General features: G+C 38.3%; 1 protein-coding gene across 1 annotated transcript in view; it reads left to right on the top strand.

The window, feature by feature from the left end:
* Positions 1-20,255, top strand: part of LOC132131106 (E3 ubiquitin-protein ligase RNF123-like) — a 123,409-nt gene that overhangs the window by 51,951 nt on the left and 51,203 nt on the right. The window lies entirely within an intron of this gene.

Raw genomic sequence — 20,255 nt, 5'->3', positions numbered from 1 at the left:
CTCTTCCATATTTAATGTGACCGGGTTGAAATAATGTAGCACTTCAGGTTTAGTATTAGTAATAACAAATAGATATTTAACAGTGTTATAGAATTTTATAGAATACAGTTTTTGTTTAAGAACCCATATTTGTTGATGACTAATCAAGTCTTCATAGCGCTCGTATTTTGAGCCTGAGATGGGAGAAAAGGAATCCCAAAACAAAACACGTTTAATAAAGTTAAATGTATTACATAAGCTCGGTATTAAAACAAATGGCAGTATTTTATGAGAATAAGCAACAAACGTTCTCATTGCTGGCGAAAAGCATGGTGAATAATATAAGAACACAATTTGGGACACAGTCTGCATTTTCTTATCTGTATTTAAATAATACAAAAAGGAGTATTGCGTATCCTTTCAGAAAACATCTTTTAGAAATGTATTTTTGATGCGCAGCTTTGATATTTGTCTGCATGGGTCATAAAAAATGAAATATACCAGGGATAACAAGGATCATGACGGGCCTTTGAGGACATTTCTGGGGATATATAAAGGATATCTGATGAAGCTGTCAGTAGATCTGGGAACTGGACAGGCTTTTATGGGATTGCTCTTGAACTTTCCAAACCTGTGATCAGTGGCGATTCTCAGAAAAGTGCTGAACCTGCTTTGAACTTCCACCACGGAAGTCTTCTCTGGACGAATAATGAATCATTCATACGATTCCTGGATAACCCTGATAGACGGCTTTCGATCGTCGAAGGCTTGTGAGCGCTAAGCAGATGTTTAACACTTCACAGACTGCGTTGTGTAGAAACATCAGTTTAATGTGTGTGAATCCAGAATGAATCGATGCTTTAGAGATAAGATGGGAGACGGATAAATCAGACAGAATTTTAAATGGTTTTCATCAATAATCGTCAAACAGCATCCAGGAAAAGCGTAGGTTTACTGACATGTTATTATTTACAGTAAAATCAGGCCGCTGACTTCTGGTTTTGATATCACTCTTGCATTTCGATGGATTGACTGCTGCCGCTCTTGCTCTCTATTCTTTATGCGAAGCTGATTTGGTAAATCGGTGTCTTTTGAGATTAAGTATTCGATTTGAGAATTAATTGGTCAAGGAAAATAAAGCTCATGAGGCATTTGTTGCTCACAAAAGTAAAACCCAATGCAATATGCAGTGCAATACAGTATAACATGCACTTTATTTTTTATTTTTACAAATAACATGGATATCACCTTTATTTTTGTTTTTGTTTTTTTACCATCAAAAGATTTGTTTAAATTTGCATTTGTTTAATATTTTTTTGTTTTGTTTGTGTTCTATTCTGTTTAGTTTGTTGCTTTGTTTTGAGGTTTTGTTTTATTGTTTTTGGTGTTGTTGTTTTTATTCTGGATTGTTTTTTTCTGGCTTTGTTTTTGTTTTTGCCACATTAAGTCTTGTTATGGTTTTGTTTGGTTCAGGAATTTATGTAAATTCCCATAGTTTGTTTAGTAATATATGATGAGTAGTTAATTAGTAGTTTATAATTGCATAGTATATAAAATCCATTCACTTGTCTCGAGTATATAATTATATATACTTGGATATTGTGTTGTGTATGGTTCACTTCCTACTTTTTTTAATAATATTTATTATATTATATTTTGTTATTGTATAATATGTTATATTTAGTTTTGTGGTGTGACACCTCAATTTTAAATGTATTTTTATAGTCTTGTAATATCTAATTATTTGTAGTATAAATATATATATGCATTCTTTCAGTAAATGAAATAATAAAATGGATTTGCAATTGGATTTGTTTTAGATTGTCTATCATGTCAGTTGCTCATGTCGAGTACAGTATAAACTAAATCAAATCATGCATCATGATACAATCTAGAATGTAATGTAGAAAAATACTTTAATTCAGCGGTACTGTTTTCTATAAAGGGATATAACTGACATAAATGCATATATTGTGCACTATTTATGTTCACATTTTTAGGCACAATGTATTTTACCTAAATACATTTTCAGCCTTCTTTGTTTATTTACTTTTCATTTTGAATATTATGTTTTTCTGCTGTTGCCCACAGCAAGTGTATAAATTACCCAGAATGCTGTGGTGTTTTCTTATCTTCTCAAGATGGCCTAGCTTCTGTCTCCGCATGCTGTGATTAAGACCTGACCTTTCTCTTTGAATGCCACTAGACTTCTACTTGTTTTGTAAGGTCGCACTAAGCCTATACACACTGGACACAGACATTGAGGTTGTCAAGTCATTTCTGTTTACAGGTGAACACGAGAGATAATGTCTTGAGAAGATGCCCTTTACGCACTTAACAAAACCGCAACACCTCAGTTGAAAGCCAAGGCGAAAAACAACCAATTTCTTTGAGCGTTTGCAGGTTTGCAAGGTTTTCATTTGTCTGCCGCATGTCTGCAGGTTTTCATTTTTCTTGTTCTCTTCTCGCTAATGGTTTGAAAGCCAGGCAGTTCCTTGATAATCCAGTTTATTGGTTGATATCATATGTTCAGAATATAGCATTACTATTGGCATCATTTTATGGCCTTGCAACTTTGCTTTTAGTTGGTTTATGGAAGAAAACTAGGTGTGTTGAAACTACAGCTGTGACAAATGAATGACAAAAAACAAATGGTTTGAATCAGTTTAAAGATATAGTTCTATAGTTCACCCAAAAATGTGATGTTTATCTGCTTACCTCCAGGGCATCCAAGATGTAGGTGACTTTGTTTCTTCAGTAGAACACAAACGAAGATTTTTAACTCAAACCCGTTGTAGTCCGTCAGTCTTATAATAGAGGTGAGTGGGATTCACGGCGTTGAGATTCAAAAAAACATACACAAACAAAACCAAATTAAACCCTGTGGCTTGTGACGATACATTGGTGTGTAAAGACACAAAACGATTGGTCTGTGCAAGAAACTGAACAGTATTTATATTGTTTTTTTACCTCTGATTCACTGCAATGTCTGAACTGTCCTGCGCGAGTGACATGTCTTCTTCTTGCTTTACGGTGGATCACACTTATAAGTGCATTACCACCACCTATCTCTCAAATGGAGCATTGACACTCTATCTACAGTCTCAATTAGGAGAGTCAGTGGTGCCAATGGCTGACAGAAATCAAGATGTTAAGTTGACATCGTGATCACCCCCACCCACCCCCCGGGAGTACACTTATTCTGTGTATGTGGTAAGTGAACTTTCAGCAGCGAACTTTTTAGTGGCTCCATAGAAAGCATCATATGTTTCATGCCTTTGCCACACCCCTAACCCCGCCCCGCCCCCCGATGTCATCGTCCATCACAATGTTTCACTGTAGACATCATCCAATTCCAATTTGGTAGACATCACCCAACCATAACCTACATCTTTAATGCCCTGGGGGTAAACAGATAAACATCAAATTTTCATTTTTGGGTGAATTATCCCTTCAGTGACTCGAAAAAATGTGTATTTACAGTATGTCACAGTATTGCATTATCATTTTATTTGGACAAATTATTGTTGTAATTAATTCATTAAGAACTGGTGAAATTGCCCTGTTTTGTTGCTTTTGTGTGTGTTTGTGTATGTATGTATGTGTTTGTTTGCTTTATTTTTGTTTTGTGCTTTTATTATGTTTTTTGTTTTGTTTTGTTGCTTTGTGTTTATTTTCTTTGCAAAAAAAAAAAAAGCTTTACAGAAAAGGTCACAAAAACTTTGTTTAGTTGTTATTAAAGCATAAAATGCAACAGACCAAAAGTTTTGACACACCTTCTCATTCAAAGAGTTTTCTTTATTTTCATGACTATGAAATTGTAGATTCACACTGAAGGCATCAAAACTATGAATTAACACATGTGGAATTATATATGGAATTATATACATAACAAAAAAAGTGTGAAACAACTGAAAATATGTCATATTCTAGGTTCTTCAAAGTAGCCACCTTTTGCTTTGATTACTGCTTTGCACACTCTTGGCATTCTCTTGATGAGCTTCAAGAGGTATTCACCTGAAATGGTCTTTCAACAGTCTTGAAGGAGTTCCCCGAGAGATGCTTAGCACTTGTTGGCCCTTTTGCCTTCTGTCTGCGGTCCAGCTCACCCCTAAACCATCTCGATTGGGTTCAGGTCCGGTGACTGTGGAGGCCAGGTCATCTGGCGCAGCACCCCATCACTCTCCTTCTTGGTCAAATAGCCCTTGATGCCTTCAGTGTGACTCTACAATTTTCATAGTCATGAAAATAAAGAAAACTCTTTGAATGAGAAGGTGTGTCCAAACTTTTGGTCTGTACTGTATATATGTATAAGGTTATTTTTTTTATTTTTTATTTTTTTACCTAAACGTCTAGAAGGTAGAGAATTGCCTCTGAAACACCTCTGCTATCATCAGATGGTAAATGGGGAGCGAAATGGACTGCTGCTAAATTTGGCATATTATATCCGGCACAAATTTGCTAATGAGAAAATAATTGGTGTGACACCTGGCACCTTCCCTCTTTCCTGACTTCCTTCAGAAATCTGCACTTGCTTGAAGTGTGGGGCTGTTGTAATGGCTATTTTTTCTGTTTTTTTTTTTACGTTCGACTTTAAAACGTGGACTGAGCTAATTTACTTAATCTGTGTGCATGTCTTCTATTTATTGATCTGCAACTTTTGTAGTTTGAAGGTGTGTATCTGGTGTGACCACCATTTGCCTCATGCAGTGCAACACATCTCCTTCACATAGAGTTGATCAGGTTGTTGATTGTGGCCTGTGGGATGTTGGTCACTCCTCTTCAATAGCTGTGTGAAGTTGCTGGATATTGGCATCTTCCAGGAACTGGAACACACTGTCATATACGCAGATCCAGAGCATCCCAAACATGCTCAATGGGTGACATGTCCAGTGAGTGTGCTGGCCATGCAAGAACTGGGATGTTTTCAGCTTCCAGGAATTGTGTACAGATCCTGGCAACATGGGTCTGTGCATTATCATGTTGCAACATGAGGTGATGGTTGTGGATGTATGGCACAACAGTGGGCCTCAGGATCTTGCCACGGTATCAATAAAATGCACCTGTGTTCATTGTCCATAACATACCCCACCACAAGAATGGGCCACTCAATCCAAAATGTTGACATCAGCAAACCGCTCACCGACACGACGCCATACAAGCTGTCTGCCATCTGCCCTGTACAGTGAAGACCTGGATTCATCTGGTCAAAGAAAACACCATCAAATAAGAGCATTTGGCGACTCAAACCACTTACGATGACGATCTGCAGTCAGGTCGAGACCCTGATGAGGATGACGAGCATGCATATGAGCTTCCCCGAGAAGGTTTCTGACCATTTGTGCAGAAATTCTTTGGTCATGTAAACTGATTGTTGCAGCAGCTGTCCGGGTAACTGGTCTCAGACGATCTTGGAAGTGAACATGCTGGATGTGGAGGTCCTGGGCTGGTGTGGTTACACGTGGTCTGCGGTTGTGAGTCCAGCTGGATGTACTGCCAAATTCTCTGAAACACCTTTGGAGACTGCTTATGGTAGAGAAATTAACATTCAATTCACGGGCAACAGCTCTGGCTGTGCAATAATGATCAGTTCAACAGATCCAGCATGAACCAATCATCTACTCTACATAAATACCAGCTTCAGCACAAAATAAACATTAAGTCATGACTAAACATCCGAAGGTAAGTTAAAAGAAAGAGTACAACTTTACAGTCCATATCCTTTCTCATGTAATCGCTCAATCAGTGTTTCAGCTGCGCAAAGACGTCAGTATAACGTCTTGTAAACATGTCATGTAATGTCTCATTTATCTCAGAAACAAACATATTCAGTGACCATAAACTCATTAGTCAGCTAGAAAAATAAACTGTAGAGAGGGGTGTTTTGCTAAATATATGCACCATATAACACATTGCATATGCACCATATAACACCATATAACACATTCATTATAAATGTTACTGTTCTTCAATGTTTCATTTGTTTGAATAAATCCATCAAGTTTTATGACAGCCACCATTGTTTATATGTTTATATTAGTTTTCTCACCGTTGAGAAAACTAATTTGTGTGGACAAAAGTATTGACTTGGCGCCGGTACAGGATGGCTGCCTCCGTGACGTGCTCTGCATATGTTTTTGTCTTTTTGTTAGTTTGTCCTGTCTTTAGTTATATTCCTGCAATCAGTTTCACCAGGGATGAACTGCTGAACATTCGGCAGAACGCACCACAAGATGTTTTTCCGGATTTCAATTATTCAGAAGTTTTACTGAATATTGTTATCGGAGGAGCAGCGGCGCTGATCAAACGCTTCAGGACGCGCAGACGGGGAAAGCGAGCTGGTGCGCTCGTCAGACTCAGGAAGCGCGGATTTCGAACGCCGTTGCCTAGCATCCATCTGGCAAATCTACGCTCTCTACCCAACAAAACGGACGAACTCCTTCTGCTTTCTCGGACAAATAAGGATTTCACACACTCTGCTGCTCTGTGTTTCACGGAAACCTGGCTGAATGACGCCATACCGGACAGCGCGCTCCATCTGCCGAGCTTTCAGCTGTTTAGAGCGGATCGCGACGCAGAATCAACAGGGAAATCGCGCGGCGGCGGGACATGCTTTTACATCAATGAACGGTGGTGTACAGATGTGTTCTATTCGCCGCAGGAGTTTCACTCGCTCATTCTGGTTAGTGTTTACATCCCTCCGCAAACGCAAGTAAGTCTGGCTTTACAGAAACTCGCTGAGCACATCACAGAGATAGAACAACAACACCCGGACTCTGTTTTAATCATTCTCGGGGACTTTAATAAAGCCAATCTCTCCTGTGAACTGCCAAAATACAGACAGCATGTTACATGTCCCACCAGAGACAGTAATATATTGGATCACTGTTACACCACAATAAAGGATGCAATTCACTCTGTTCCACGAGAAGCTTCGGGACGTTCTGATCACCTTCTGGTTCATCTTATACCGACCTACAGGCAGAAACTAAAATCAGCTAAACCTGTATTAAGGACCGTAAAAAGATGGACTAATGAAGCAGAGCAGGATTTACAATCTTGTTTTGACCTCACTGATTGGAGTGTTTTTGAAGCTGCTGCCACCGATCTGGACGAACTCACAGAGACCGTAACATCATATATCAGTTTCTGTGAGGATATGTGTATTCCTACCAAGACTCAACTAAATTACAACAATGACAAACCGTGGTTCACTGCAAAACTCAGACAGCTCCGTCAGGCCAAAGAAGATGCTTACAGGAAGGGAGACAATGTCTTGTATAAACAGGCTAAATACACACTGGAAAAGGAGATCAGAGTGGCAAAGAGGAATTATTCTGGAAAAATAAGGACTCAGTTCACTTCGAACGACTCAGCATCAGTGTGGAAAAGTCTAAAGAAGATCACCAATTACAAGACACCACCCCCCAGCACTGTGGAAAATCAACGACTGGCAGACGATCTGAACGAATTTTACTGCAGGTTTGAAAGAACACCCATCACCTGCCCTGAACACCTCTCCACACAACCGTTCACACCAATAACAACTCCTGCAACCAACCCTGAATGCCTCTCCAAACAACCGTTCACACCATTAACAGCTCCTGCAACCCATCCTGAACACCTCTCCAATCAAGCACTCTCACCATTCACACCTCCTGCATCCCCCCTCTCCCCCACACCTGCAATACAGATCAGCGAGGATGCGGTGCGCCAGGTCTTCCGGAAGCAGAAAAGGAAAAAAGCACCAGGCCCAGATTGTGTTACACCAGCCTGTCGGAAATCCTGTGCTGACCAGCTGGCCCCCATCTTCACAAAGATCTTCAACAGATCATTGGAGCTGTGCGAAGTCCCTTCATGCTTCAAACGCTCCACCATCATCCCCATCCCAAAGAAATCCAAAATTACAGGACTAAATGACTACAGGCCTGTGGCTCTAACGTCTGTAGTCATGAAGTCATTTGAAAAACCGGTGCTGGCCCACCTGAAGGACATCACTGGACCCTTGCTAGATTGCTCGTGTCCTTGCCTCTTCAGTTTGCCTACAGAGCAAACAGGTCTGTGGAAGATGCAGTGAACATTGGACTGCATTATGTTCTGCAACACCTAGACAGACCGGGGACCTATGTGAGGATCCTGTTTGTGGACTTCAGCTCGGCTTTTAATACGATCATGCCAAACCTCCTCCTGCCCAAACTAACTCAGCTCTCCGTGCCCACCTCCGTCTGTCAGTGGATCAACAGCTTCCTGACAGACAGGCAGCAGCTAGTGAGGCTGGGAAAATACACATCCAGCACCCGTACAATCAGCACCGGAGCTCCCCAGGGCTGTGTTCTCTCCCCACTGCTCTTCTCCCTGTACACTAATGACTGCACATCTAAGGACCCCTCTGTCAAGCTCCTGAAGTTTGCAGATGACACCACACTCATCGGCCTCATTCAGGACGGTGACGAGTCTGCTTACAGACAGGAGGTTAAAGAGCTGGCTGTCTGGTGCACTCTCAACAACCTGGAGCTTAACACGCTCAAAACAGTGGAGATGACTGTGGACTTCAGGAGAAACCCCCCTGCACTCCCCGCACTCACCATCATGAACAGCACTGTGACTGCAGTGGAGTCATTCAGGTTCCTGGGCACCACTATCTCTCAGGACCTGAAGTGGGACATTCACATTGACTCCATTGTGAAAAAGGCCCAGCAGAGGTTGTACTTCCTTCGCCAGCTGAGGAAGTTTAACCTGCCACAGGATCTGCTGAAACAGTTCTACTCCACCATCATCGAATCCATCCTCTGCACTTCAGTAACTGTCTGGCTCAGCTCAGCTTCTAAATCTGACCTCAGAAGACTACAGAGAATGTAGTCCGGACTGCTGAGCGAATCATCGGTTTAACTCTCCCTTCTATTCAAGAACTGTACTTATCCAGAGTGAGCAAAAGGGCTGTTAAAATCACTCTGGACTCCTCACATCCAGCACACTCCCTCTTTGAACTGTTGCCATCTGGTCGACGCTACAGAGCACTGAGCGCCAGAACGACCAGACACAGGAACAGTTTCTTCCCTCAGGCAATCCATCTTATGAACAGCTGATACACACTACACTTTATATTTATATACACATACACTTAATTTATCTAACACACATACTTAGTATACACTTAAATTTTGCACATAATATACATGTACATACATAACTGCATTTTTGTAATATACCTGCCTACAATTGTCAATTTGTATATTGTCATTCCTTGTCTACTTATTTGTATTTTTTGTATTTTTATATTCTTTTATTGTGTGTTAATATACTGTAGTACCAACGGACTCTCATAGGATATATTTTTATAGTAATCGCATTAGTTGAGAGATTGTTTCCTTGCGAAAATTTGGGATGTACTGTGCCTGATATATATCCAAAATGATCTACATTGATTCGAATCGAATTGGTAATTGAATCGAATCGCAAGCTTGTGAATGAGAATCGAACTGAATTGTGAAATTTGTGTCAAAACCCAGCCTTACAGTAAACTGTGCAGTCCCAGACATGTATTTAATGCTTTGAACATGGCTTGTCCAATCCAGTGTTAGAGCCTCTCTGTTATTTCTATTATTATATTTTACTGTAATATTGGTCGTGGAGCTTCAGTTATAGCTACAGTACACTGGATGAATTGTTGCTTCTACACTCTTGCATTTGTAGCAGTAAAACAAGTCCAGCTTTTCGTGTGAAAGATACAGTACTAGTATAATAAAATATTTCAGTTATACATTTAACGTTGAATTCCATTTTGATCGTGATTCGTCGACAAGACACTATCAGTTTAACAGGAGTGTTATGGAGTGACCATTAAGCACATTTTTGAATTTGAACTAAGAAATGCATGTTTGATCTAGTCTATAACAGTGCCAGGTGTGGCACAGCTCAGTCTTGATGCTCTCAATATGAGCCTTCACTATAGGGTCAGGTCTCTCGGCAACTGGGATCCTTAATTCACGTCTGATTAACTCTTCACATTTCCTATCACCTCCTCCAGATGGCATGTAATTCTCCACAGTAACCAAAGAGCTTTGTGGGACCTCTGCCAAGCTCCTAGGGTGTGGATGATCCAGCCATCCCATAGCTTTTAGAGTAGATTGAAGAAACCACATTGAGCCACACCAACAAACAAACCCGTTCCACTCCTGTACGACTTAATTTCTTCAGAGGAAAACAAGAAAAGATGTATTGAAAAAGGTCCATACAATAAAAGTCAATAGACTTCACTGTTTGACCTCCTGAGGGGCTTAAAGTTGTTCTCCAGCTCTGCTCATCTTCTTGGAGTTAAAAATGAAGAAAATGATGGTCGATGATGACTTTTCTATCTCAATTATAGAAAAGAATTGCATTAATGAGTTCCTCATTGTATCCTGTCCTTTAGAGGGTCACGTAAAAAACGATTCTCTTGAGGTCATAAAACATTCCAGTGCACTTAACTTCGAGTAAGGGGTGTTACCTTGGATTCAACCTTGGTCTTTAGGATAAATGCCCCCCAAAGATCCATTAAAACCCTTCTTAATAATCTCCCCAATGTGAATTGCTTCTCTGAGATGATCATCTGTCCACCCCATATAGCATAATGGTGATGGACTGCTGCAGTATTGTTCGAAGTAGGAGGTCATTGGAAGTTCTTCAACAAGGGCTAAACTGCTATCATTTTTAAAAGTTTTGTGGTTGTACCATAGTACCGTTATGATAAGGTGATAAAAACATGATCAATATTGATGATTTTGGTGTCAAGTCTAGCTCTGGCAATTCATTTTCTTCAGAAAAAGTTTAAGCGTAAAAATTGCATTGAAAAACATGAGACGCCTGCTTTGAAATGGAAAAAAAAGTAAGCTCTCAAGAAGAACAGTTTGCGCTTTGCAGATGACTGTTTTGGCTTTGTAAGTGTCCGTATTAAGTGCACAATGTAGATGAACTACAACCGTTAACCTGGCACAACACTGCTGACATGTTAACCTGTTGTAGCTTATCCACATTGTGCGCTCAATATGCTAGTTAGTTGTTTGGCTGAAATATTGTGAGGCGTTTCATTTCCAAATAATTTGACCAATTGTGAACACTTTACACTACACTACATTATTCTTGCATGTTAGCCCAAGTTACTTCAAAGAACATCATTACATCACTGATATGTTTTAATAACCCCATGGTACTACCCCCCCCCCCACCACAAAAATAAAAAAAAGAAATAGTACTACACCATTAATAAAGCTACAAATATAACTGATGCAAATTTTCTAGAAATAGTACTACACCATTAATAAAGCTACAAATATAACTGATGCAAATCTTCAGCCTGAAAATAAAACGCATGACAGATAAAAAATCCATTAGCATTATTAGCATCATTTCATATAGTAAAGCCTTTGTGAAGCGACTGTGTTTGTGTTGACATTCTCGCGTTGAGCACACATTCGTTAGTGGCTCATTCATATGCAGGGCTTGATGAAGTGGAGCCAAAAGTGTCTTTTTTTCCACTTTATAATTAGTCTATTTCTCCTTTAGCCCACTGACAAAAGTGAAGCGAGAGGCAAAAACGAAAGAGAGGACAGAGCGAAGCAGCATTAACACCGGCGTCACCTTCCATTAACTGAAGTGTCAAACATGTTTTTCTCTGCAGCTGGTGCTACAAAGGAAACAAAGCCATGAAGGTTTTTCTTAGGCAATCCTAGTGCTTTAGGGCTACTTTATTTATTTTTAACAATAAAAAGGGCTGCTACTACTACTAGTGCTTTAGTTAGTAACCTAGCATATTTGTTATTTGAGAAACAGTGTTCCTATCCAGTGTTGTATGAGAAGATAATGAAACTAATAGCTATATTGGTTGTAGGACTGTCACTTTTGTGAAAAAAATCATTTTCGATTTTTAAGTATTTTCAAACAACTGTTCAAAAAAAATAAACTTTAAATGGACTTGAGAACAGGCCATGTGTGTTTTTTATTGAACGTAGCCGACATAATTAAAGGCTAGGGCCATTACAAATTTATTGGACAGGAAAACAAGTCGATCAACATTTCCGGGGTCCAGAGCAGAGCGTTTTTTATTCACTATATGTCCAGCTGTTGAGAAAACGCGCACCGACAGCACTGATGTCCCAGGGACACTCAGGTACAGCTCCGCAAGGTGGGGGTATTACTGCCAATTTTCCACCACAAAAGCCGGTTGCTGTCAGCTTGCAATGGTCCTTTTCATAACTCAGAATCCCCTGTAACTAGATGTGTGAATGACAGGGGTGCAAACAGCGCGCTTTTCGGCGGCTCTCGCTTTTTTCACGGCCGTCTGGGTGACTTGTGTGAATCGTGCAGATCCGAAGTTTATTTTTTCCGGGGAGAGTGGGTGTCTGAGAGTGTCTGATTATGGGGGGGGGGGGGGGGGGGTGTCTGAGAGTGTCTGATTATAATTTCACCGTCAGTAATTCAGGATTGCCTCCACCAAAAAAGTAAATGGGCAAATCAGAACACTGCGCGCCAAAACAGCACCGGTATGCGCGCTGGTGTGAACCACTATGTTTCTTCTCGCTGTGGTATATCTGCCACTGTAGCATTATTTCTCCCTGAGACCAGAGTTCGGCGCCGCGCCTTCCCGTTTTACTGGAAACTGGTGAGATCATCAATGACTGGAGGTAAAGATATTTTTGGTTTATAATGTTATGTAATCCACTAGTCATGTAATTTATTAAACATTTTAACTAGGCCGAGGTAATATGTTGTGTGTCTGTGTGTAACCTGCTATCAGTACGATTTAGCTACATCAAGTTCACATGTAAAGACCTTACGTTAGTGCTAGCTAGCAGATCAAATTATGGATGGCTGTAGCTACATAGAAAAAGTTGTTAGGCTCGAAATTACAACCATTTTGGTCGCATGTGCTCGTGAAAAATGTAATCCGTGATCCGTCGATATATACGGTAACCTAAAAATATATTCAGGAGTAAGTTACTGCTAATTTGTGCGAGTGCAAATAATGGTTGTGGTGCTAACGTTACCCGTTTCATTTTGTAAGCCGTCAGTAAAAGAGGTAGAACACGCCAATGCTGATAGTTAGGATGTTTTATTAATATTAATTAGGGCTGGGGGAATTAACGCGTTAATCTTTGCGATTTAATTTGAAATGTTTAACGCGTAAAAAAAAAAACGCATTTAACACAGCACTTTTTTTTTTTGCCTCATTTTAATGATTTCCTGTTGCGGCTGCTATTGAAAAGCCGAAAATACGTGGATCGGGTTTCATTCTCACGCAGCTTTCATGAGCGGGTCTTTTCCGCTCCGTGTTCGCCGCCGCACTCTCCGTTGTGTGTGTCTGTGTGTGTGTGTGTGTCGGCCATAGGTGTCGGCGCGCTGCGCTATCTGCTCAATGTCCGACTCCGTGTTTGCGCTGCGCGTTCTGCTATGTCGTTCACGGCCCAAACGCTCCAATCATGTACCGATCAAGCACTGGAAAAGCAAAGTCTGCTCAAATAAGGTGACATTTCTCTGTAGACTTCTGTTTGCTGAGCTGGTATAGTCATGCTGGGCAACAATGTTAAAGGAATAGTTCACCCAAAAATTAAAATTCTGTCATTTTCTCTCCCTCAAGTTGTTCCAAACCTGTATTATTTCCTTTCTTCTGCTAAACACAAAAAAAGGTATTTTAAAGAAGGTTGGTAATTAAACAGTTGCTGGTCCACATTGACTTCCATAGTATTTTTTTTTCTACTATGGAAGTCAATAATGGGGTCCATCAGTCGTTTGGTTACCTACTTTCTTCAAAATATCTTCTTTTGTGTTCAAGTGCAGAGAAGGCCAAGACCACTGCTCTGGCCGAAGAGAGGCAGACACGTCTCAAACATGTTGATAAGAAAATTAATGCAGCCAGACGCAAGGCCCTGGATACGTTGCAGGAGGTGGCCAGGAAGCATGGCTGGACTGGCCATTGGGCATACCGGGCATTTGCCCGGTGGGCCGACGTGCTTTTTGGGCCGATATATAAACGGCCCGATATATAAACGGCCCATAAAATTTGTACATCGGCGGCCCATTCGTTTTGTTTTGTTTTGCTTAATTGGCGGCGCTGGGTTTGTGCCGGTGTAATGCATTGGTCAAAGTCAGTGTTAGTTTTTTTTTCTGACAGACCAGCCCATGAAACACGTAGATCAGCGGCCCATTGGCTCTTTTCTTGATTGACACTGGGCTGGCCCAATCACAACTTTAAACGAGTGAGCGAGCGGCAGCAGTGTCAGTGTGTATCTGTAAAAAAAGATGGAGAAGAAACGCAAGGAATGTGCAGATAAATAGCGTGAAAAAATAGAACCAGGCCCTTAAAGCAGACACTGTAAACTGTGTCAAAATATATGTTTTCTGACCTTCATCAGCTCCTGTGGCAGATGATGATAGTGAGGACGGAGGATCAGGAGAGAGATGGGAAAGTGTAGAGCCTGCGGTAAGCATAACTACTTTCAAAACACTTAGGCCATGTCATGAGTGTAGATTATTTCCACATCTGCATAGTTGACGATTACCGCAATTCACTAGAAATTTAATAAGAGGCGTTTGTAAACCATGTTTTCCGCCAAAATAAAAGCTTGATGCAGTTTGCGTCAAAATAAAAGATCATGTGCTTATCTCTTTCAAGTATAGAAATTGGTACAACTAATTAAGAAAGTTTCCTTTATTTTGTGCATTTGTTTACAAAATATGGCTATTACTGTCATTGGATTAATATTATAACTATTATTATGTATAGGTGTAATGTAAATAGACACTGTAACTAAAAGAGGTTTGAATTTTTCTTTGTTTAATTTGCACACTGAATATGGGTTGGAGCTTTTAATTTTGAACTCTCAAAGTGCACCAGATTAATGAATTTAACATTAAAGTGCACAAAATTTTCTCCCGCGGGGGCCATGCCCCCGAACCCCCCTAGAGGGACCGAGGACACACCACCATAGTTTTAACAAAAATCCTGTAAGAAACACTGGTATTGCTATGCCAGAGCCACTTATAGCTTGTTTTAGGATTCACCGCTGTGGAGTATAGTTCAACTGTATTAATAAATATAAAATTTTGACTTATTTCATCTGTTAACTCTCACTCGTTCCTATACTCACTCATTACATGGCATTAGTGGTTTTAATGAATAGGAGTTGGTATGCATATAATTAAGGGCGTGCAAAGATGGGTGGTGTTTATGATCATATAGTGGGCCGGTCTGGGCAAAAATGCCCGGGTCGATTTTTTGTCCCAGTCCAGCCCTGTCAGGAAGAAGAGGAAGTTGGAGTAAAGCAAGAAGATAGTTCAATGAGAGTTTATGTAAAATTGCTGGTATTTTATGTCTAGCTTTCGCAAGGCATACTGCACTTTTCGGATTTCTTTATTTTCTTTTTCTTCTTGTTTGTGAGTTTTGTTACATCTATATTTTTTAATTGTTTAATTATTTCAAAATTAATAGTGTACATATTTGGTTAAAATAGATTCCCTATTTTCATTTTCGAAACTTTTTTTGGTTGGTCCGATCGATTGTGCAATCGATTTTTGAACTAAAAGTGACAGCCCTAATTGGTTTTCGTTTAACAAACTTTGACAGACTGTATATAATGTGATGTTTATGTTAGAATTTGTGATTCAATAACATTACGTCAAATGAAAAAGAAAAAAAATTGCTACAATATTTAATTTAATTTAATTTAATTTATGCATTTAGCAGACGCTTTTGTCCAAAGCGACTTAGTGCATTCAGGCTAAAATATTTTACCTAACATGTGCTCCCTGGGAATCGAACCCACAACCTTGCATTGCTAACGCAATGCTCTACTACTTGTGCCACAGGAACACAGTATTAGCTACAACTTTTCAGTGTTGAATATGTTGGTGGTGTGGACGCATTTCACTGTGGACAAAAATTATGCTACAGTAGCAAGATATACAATTTATTTTTGGTTTTGGTTTATAGTTAAACTAAATTCTTGTTTAGGGTTAAAAATAAATTAGTAAATTAGCCCAATTTTTGATGGTGATTTAAATGGTTGACAAATATTTATACACAGTCGCCCACCTGAAATGATGATGTAGTATTGTGGGAATGAGAGTCTGTATTAACCAATATATGTACTGTATTTCACCATGCGTTAGCCATTGCTAAATTAGCTTAACTGCTAGCCACTGAGTTTCTGTCTTTACACTGGTTGCTGTTAGCTAGTAAATATTATGTCATTGAGGATTTTTTTTTAAAAAGACTGAATCTCTTTAAGCTCAACTGTAAAGGTTCTCTTGGAGAACTGCGGAGTTTGACTGGCGTAAAAAAAAAAACATTCAGATAATGCATACATACGCCTCCCCGATCTCTTGAGAAAGAAAAAATCAATTTAGATGATTTCCTTCCATTATTGTTGGCTAAAAGGCATCAGATACAGCCTGCAGTGCTGAACTAATTAGATTGTGACACAGTGTAATTGGCTTTAGGGGAAGCAATGGACTGTAAGGAGTAGGGGAACATTTCACCCTAAATGTCTTGTCAACACCCCGAGCAGGACGTGCTGATAGCCTCCTGACCACCAATTCAGTCACTGTCTAATGAACAAAGTCTAAAGTACCGTGGTATTTCTTTTACTTAGTCTCATAGTGAAACCACTTTTTGGCATGCTATCAAGGTATTACCATCTTTTTTGGACTTGCACGGAAGGAATACCATGCTTTTGTTGTTGATATATATACAATCTTTTTTGGACATGTACTATGGTAATGCTATAGATTTAAAATGATAAAACAATGATTTTAGATACGTTACCGTGGTGCATACTTACTTTTTTAACATGTACAGTGATTGTTTATATATATATATATATATATATATATATATATATATATATATATATATATATATATATATATATATATACAGTGATAATATATACAGTTTTTGTATTTTCTTTTTCTTTTTTTATGTATTATCAGGTTATACAGGTTTTTATTATTATTTTTTTTTATTATTATTATTGTTATTAATATTATTTTTAAGGTACCATGGTAAATCCATGCATTCTGAACACATACAGTGACTTTACCATGTTTATGAGTATGGCAATCATTCAGTAGCTACTTTCTGCTTTCATATGAATTCTTCTCCCTATTTTGAATGGATCTTTTCACAAAAATCGTGATGGCTTAAATTGTTACTTTGCAATCGAGTTCAAGGCAGTTAATTGCGAAATAGTTTGTCAACTACAAGTACATTTCTAACCTCAGCTCCAGAATTAGATAGTTATTAGATAGGATGGCAACAGCCTGCTGATTGTCGTCTGACTTCACTTTGTTTCAGAACGTGAGTCACAACACAAAGTCAGTCCTAATATTCCTGCTTTCAGAAGATCGTTTACATTTAATTCCTCAAAAGCCAGCACATAATTCAAAGCAGCTTCAGATCTTAAAACAATCCCATCAGTTTGATGGCGCAGAGCTCAGAAGTTCGGAATGGTACACTCCACAATACCAATCGCTAAAGCAATTTTATTTCTTTTTTAATAAAATATGAATCCTTGTTAAAATAAATGGATTATTTAGACTATTTAATGTCCACCATCTTATTCTTTTGCTGTATAACTTTCTGAAGCCTCTGGCAGCCATAGCTGTGAGCGTTTAGTTGGGGGTTTGGGCGGTGGCACTTTGTTCACATCTTGATTTTTGACTGTCGCAGTTGTTAATTCTGACCGTATTAGACGCAGTTTTCAGGATTGATCTGTACTGTAGTGACAGTTCATCAGCATTGATTCTTCCTGCTGTCACAAACCCTCGTCTTCAGTGCCTGATCGACCCTGCTTCACATTCAACCTCAGCCTCATGCTCTGCCTCTTGATTTTAACATCTTAATTTGATATTCATTATTTTCTTCTTCTTATTATTATTAATCCGTGCATTAAAACAACTCATATAATCATGGAAAGACACCTACGTTTTATTTTAAAATTCAATTATACATTTTACATGTATAAATTAGGTACTATTATGGACTCTTTCAGTACAAAGGTGTGCCTTTCGAAAAGTTTTCTGCCCCAGTGACAACTTTTGTACCTTTTTTTTCTGAGACTGTATATTATCTCTTGATATGTCACACGATCCTTCTGAAATCATTCTAATATGCTGATTTAGTGCTCCGTTACTCTTAATGGTTTATATTATCACTGTTGAAAACTAGATAATATCTGTGTGGAAACCATTACACAGTTTAGGACTAGACCGGTCAAAAGAACAGCATTTATTTTAATAAAAAACATTCTGTAATTACAAATGTTTTATTATTACTTTTGATGTAGTAGCATGCTATTGCTCAGTTAATATGATTTATTTATTTTAAGGTTAATTGGCCAATCTTTTGACTGGTGGTGTATCACATTTGCCACAAAAATATTTAAGTAGCAAAAACTGTTTTCAACATAATAAATGTTAAATAATAATATAAATAAAATAATAAATAATAATAAATGTTTCATGAGCAGCAATCAGCATATTTTAAATGATTATATATATGTGTGTGTGTGTGTGTGTATTGTGTGTATTTTTTAGAATGAGAAAAAATGGTTGCTATGGCAACCAGTAGGCTATTGGTATTGAGCCTCTAACGGTCTCAAACTGACAAGTATTGAGTCAGACATCAAAGCCGTCGTGTGAGGTGTGCGCACCAACTCAGGATTCCTTCAAGTTGGTTTGCCTATTCACCTTATTTTACTTAATTTTACATTATTGATACTCAGTCACGCAGAAGTGTTGCAGTAAAAGCAAGTCATGCATTACAATGTGAAAAAACAAACGCACAAAACAGATCAGTGCCATTTGAATCTATGATGTTGTCTACACTAGTGTAACTAGTTACAAGTGTAACAGTGTGGACAGCTTCATTGGTGATGATGGGAGTAATGATCTTGTTTTTCTACTCGCTTCCAGTGTTTTTACCAGGCCAAAAAAAATTAAAAATAAAATTTTGACTGTGTAAAAATAGGCTCTGCACAAAGGAAATAATTTTTATTTCTAAACATATGTTGTAAATATAACATCAGCTTATTTATTCTGCTGATTAATTATATTGGCACCATATTGTTAGTTAGTTCGTTTGTTCATTCAATCATTCAATAATTCATTTATTCATACATTCATTCATACACTCATTCATTCATTCATACACTCATTAATTCATTCATTCATATACTCATTCATTCATTCATTCATACTCACTCATTAATTAATTAATTCATACACTCATTCTTTCATTCATACACGCATTAACTCATTCATTCATACACTCATTCATTCATTCATACACTCACTCATTGATTAATTAATTAATTCATTCATTCATTCATTCATATACTCATTAATTCATTCATACATACACTCATTAATTCATTCATACATACACTCATTAATTAATTCATAAATTCATACACTCATTCATTCATCCATTCATTCATTCATACACCCCATACATTCATTCATCCATTCATTTATACACCCATTCATTCATTCATTAATGCATTCATATACTCATTCATTCTTTCATTCATTCATTCATACACTCACTCATTCATTCATCCATTCATTCATACACCCATTCATTCATTCATTCATTCATTTATACACTCACTCATTCTTTCATCCATTCATTCATACACCCATGCATTCATTCATTCATTCATACACTCCATTCATTCATTCATTAATTCACCCAATCATTCCTTCATTCATTCATTTATACACTCACTCAGTAATTAATTCATTCATACACTCCATTCATTAATTCATTCATTTATAAACTCACTCATTAATTCATTAATTAATTCATACACTCATTCATTCTTTCATTCATTCATTTATACACTCACTCATTAATTCATTCATTCACACACTCCATTCATTCATTCATACACTCACTCATTCTTTCATTCATTCACACACTCACTCATTCTTTCATCCATTCATTCATACACCCATTCTTTCATCCATTCATTCACCCATTCATTCATTCATACACTCATTCTTTCATTCATACATACACTCACTCACTCATTCATTCATTCATTCATTCATTCATACATACACTCATTAATTTATTCATACATACACTCATTCATTCATGCACTCATTCATTCATTCATCCATTCATACATACAACCCATTCATTCATTCATACATGCAACCCATTCATTCATACATACATTCATTCATTCATTCATACACTCACTCATTTATTAGTTCATCCATTCACTCATTCATTC

Source organism: Carassius carassius, chromosome 48 (assembly GCF_963082965.1).
Source record: "Carassius carassius chromosome 48, fCarCar2.1, whole genome shotgun sequence".
In the NCBI taxonomy this organism is placed as follows: Eukaryota; Metazoa; Chordata; class Actinopteri; order Cypriniformes; family Cyprinidae; genus Carassius; species Carassius carassius.
This window is presented reverse-complemented; position numbering and strand designations above follow the sequence as displayed.